At 52.6% G+C, this 3,957-nt stretch overlaps 1 pseudogene; it reads right to left on the bottom strand.

The window, feature by feature from the left end:
* Positions 1–694: 694 nt before the first annotated feature.
* Positions 695–2,117, bottom strand: LOC129549892 (EMI domain-containing protein 1-like; annotated as a pseudogene).
* Between the last annotated feature and the right edge of the window lie 1,840 nt (positions 2,118–3,957).

Below are 3,957 nucleotides of genomic sequence, written 5' to 3'. Positions count from 1 at the left end.
GCTAAATGTTTTCCACCATAACACAAATCCTGAGACAGAAGACATACAACTTTGGAAAGACTATCATGTATCAAAAGTTGGGCTTAAAGAAGAGATGCCATCTGGTGTCTCCAGTTTGTATTTTAATTTTTTTGGCAGTCAGGCGGAGGCCTTTACTGACTGGTACACATCTACCTGCTGGGGCGGTCACAGGCGGTTGTGGGAGCAGGTGGCCAGCTCCTCCAGGTCCCTGGGAGGGACTGAGGGTTCAGTGGTCAGAACTGACACAGGAGCCCTGCACACCCAGTCGGATCAGGTAGCTTGACCTCAGGGCCAGGAACCCAGCACTGGAAAACAAGGAGAGGAGGGGTGCAGGCAGGCTCCCCGGGTTTGCTGGAGAGCGGAGAGGCCGACTGCCCGTCCTCATCATCCTGGGAAGTGTGGAGGGCCGGGCAGTTGATGAGACGACAGAAGCTCCAAACCTGCCGTCCCTGCCGCAGACCCGCATCACCCCATTTCACAGAGGGCAACTGAGGCCCGGGGCCCTGAGCCCTCTCGCCTGGGCCACACCTCCCTCTCAGGCCCCAGTCCCTGCTCAACCTCATGGAAGGCAGATCAAGACCAGGATCAAGACTCCCACCCAAAGGCTTAGGTGGCAGAAGGGACCCTGAGGCTATTAATAAATATGGACAGGCAGACCCCAGAGGCAGTCGGCTCAGTCCAGGCTGGGAAGGGAAGCCTGGCCCTCCCAATGGGGCCACCACCACCCTGTTTTAATTGTCTTGGCTCTTGGGGGCCGGATCCAGGGGCTGGCGGTGTGTCCTCCCCTTTCGCCCTCCAGGAGGCTGGAGGTGCCCGTGGCATGGCAAGGCTGTCCCCGACCCCTCTGGTTCCAGTGGGCTCTTCTCGCCAAGGTCTCCTTTGCAGCCAGGTTCTCCCTGCTGCCCCCATGGAGCCTTGGGGGACGGGCTCCCCTTGCAGTCCTCTTTGGCTCTTCTCTCCAGGGTGGCCTGAGATTTCTTTAGGTCCAGTGGGGCCTGGGAGTCCCATATGTCCAGGACTCCCAGGAATGCACATGGGACCAGGAAGTCCAGGAAGACCCATGGATCCTGGGGGAACCTGGGGACCCAGCCGGTCCAGCGGGCTAGTGGCTGCTGGTCTCAGTGAAAGTGCTGGACAGAAACGGGTCCTCAGGTTGGGAGATCTGGCTGTAGGGTGGGCCAACAGGGACTGGGGGCGCTGGGAGGCCAGGGGGTCAAGAGGGCCTGGAGGCACTGGAGGTCCCCTCTCTCCGGGGTACCCACAGCTCTGGCCTGACCAGAGCTCCCGGGGCCCTGCAGACCTGGTGGACATCTCATTCCCATTGGGCCCCCACTGCCGGGGTCTCCCGTGGGGCCAGTGGGCCCGGGAAGCTCCCGGACACCAACTCCATCATCTCAAGGGAAGAGAAGAGGCTTCTGGTTTTCTCTGTCTCCCAGCAGCCCTCGAAGACCTCCATCCCTGGGGCTGCCCTGGGCAACTGGGGAGCCCCAAGGCAGGGCAGGGTTCTCAGCGGGGCAGCTGGGGTCAGGGCCCTGCCCGCTCTGTGACAGTCAGCCCTGCCTCCTTGGCCTCCAGCACTTTCAGCCGCTCCGTCAGTTCCACCACTTTGCTGCAGTTGAGAAAACCAGAGAAGCCTGTGGGCCCAAAGGGCCAACTGCCAGGTGGCACTGCCCGACCACCCGGGGGACCACGAAACCAGAGACGCCTGCAACTTCCTTGCATCTCGGCGGCAAGGGCCTGGAGGCCGCATCTTCAATGGCAGGCGGTCACCGTCTTGTACATCACCTTGTACGTGGGTCTCACCCCCGTCCTGTAGCTGTCACTCAGTCGTGTCTGACTCCCGCGACCCCATGGACTGTAGCCCGCCAGGCTCCTCTGTCCATGGGATTCTCCAGGCAAGAATATTGGAGTGGGTTGACTATCCTTCTCCAGGGGATGGATCTTCCCGACCCAGGGATCAAACCCGGGTCTGCTGCATCGCAGGCAGACTCTTTACTAACTGAGTCACCAGGGAAGCCCCTGTAGCTGTTCCCAGGGCAGCTCATCTGCCAGGGACAATTCTGCAGCACCCTCTGCAGGTAGGTGCCATTCTGCACATGGGTCGCCACGTAGGAGCATCAGTTAGCTCCTGCGCGCAGAGAAGAGAGCTTCCCCCCGCCCCAACGCTCCAAGCGGCGCTGCCTCGCAGGTGGCCGGAGCCCGCAGCAAAGAAGTGCCCAGGCCTGCGGGCCGCCCATGCTGCTCCCAGAGCCCTCCCGCGCTGGCCCCTCACAATTGCTCCCAGCCTGGCGTGCCGGCTCTCCTGCCTGCCCACGCGGCCAGCCGCCCCGGATGCGCGGATCCTGGTTCCCAGCCCAGCAGCGAGCGGGCTATAGTTTGTTATATAACTAAACTATGATTGATTTTATCACAGACAAATCCATGAAGCATAGAATTTTTAAAGTTCAAATTATGGGTGAGCATAGAGCATTTGATGCTTTCGAACTGTACTGCTGGAGAAGACTCCTGAGAGTCCTTTGGACTTCAAAGAGATCAAATCAGTCTATCCTAAAGGAAATCAACTACGACTATTCCTTGGAAGGACTGATGCTGAAGCTCCAATAATTTAACCACCTTTTGCAAAGAGCTGACTCATTGGAAAAGACCCTGATGCTGGGCAAGATTGAAGGCACAAGGTGAAGAGAATGGGATGATTGGATGGCATCACCAACTCAATGGACATGAATTTGAGCAAACTCTGGGAGACAGAGGAAAACAGAGGCGCCTGGTGTGCTGTGGTCCATGGGATCACAGATCTGACATGACTTAGCAACTGAACAGGAGCAAAAACATAGAGCATTAGCATCACCTGTGAATAAGAGAGCCTTCTGCTCTAAGAGCCTCCTGTTTAAAAAATTCTGATTTTTGTGTACTCTGCTTCTTCCTTCTCACATTTTGTATCAGTCCAACACAAGCTATCATCAGCTTGAAGGACAAAAATGCAGGATGAAGAAATCCCGAGTACAGAATCTAAAATGAGTGAATGAGTACACATAATTTAAAATATGGTTCATTTTCTTTGGGTTCCTGTTAAGATACTGACTGATGTTAGGTAATATTGTAAAACAAAATACGTAATGTAAAATATTCTTTCATTGCCTAATATACATTCTTGGAATCCTAGGCTGAAAGACAGTGATATAAATCACATATATATATACTCACACACACAGTTTATATATATACATACACAAACACACACCCAAGGGTTGAATTATTTTTTCCTTTCCTTACCATGTGACAGTGGATAGATTTCAATGTAGCAAAAGATGATGTCTCCCACTTTTATTGTTTAGACTACAATAATGAAACTTAACTCAGAAATTTATGAAAGGAAGGAAATACAATCTGAAAATGTGTGATGAAGTTAGGGAGACTGTGGTTCAATGGATCACAATAAACTGGAAAATTCTGAAAGAGTTGGGAATAACAGACCACCTGACCTGCATCTTGAGAAACCTATAAGCAGGTCAGGAAGAAACAGTTAGAACTGGACATGGAAAAACAGACTGGTTCCAAATAGGAAAAGGAGTACATCAAGGCTGTATATTGTCACCCTGCTTATTTAACTTATATGCAGAGTACATTATGAGAAACCCTGTGCTGGAAAAAGTACAGCTGGAATCAAGATGTCTGGGAGAAATATTAGTAACCTCTGATATGCAGATGACACCACGCTTATGGCAGAAAGTGAAGAGGAACTAAAAAGCCTCTTGATGAATGTGAAAGAGGAGAGTGAAAAAGTTGGCTTAAAGCTCAACATTCAGAAAACTAAGATCGTGGCATCCGGTCCCATCAATTCATGGCAAATAGATGGGGAAAAGTGGAAACAGTGTCAGACTTTGTTTAGGAGGGCTCCAACATGACTGCAGATGCTGATTGCAGCCATGAAATTAA

The sequence above is a fragment of the Moschus berezovskii genome, chromosome 1 (genome assembly GCF_049115385.1).
Source record: "Moschus berezovskii isolate FMDL1 chromosome 1, NW_MosBer_1.0, whole genome shotgun sequence".
Classification (NCBI taxonomy): Eukaryota; Metazoa; Chordata; class Mammalia; order Artiodactyla; family Moschidae; genus Moschus; species Moschus berezovskii.
The sequence above is the reverse complement of the archived record's forward strand: the minus strand, read 5'-3'. Positions and strand labels throughout refer to the sequence as shown.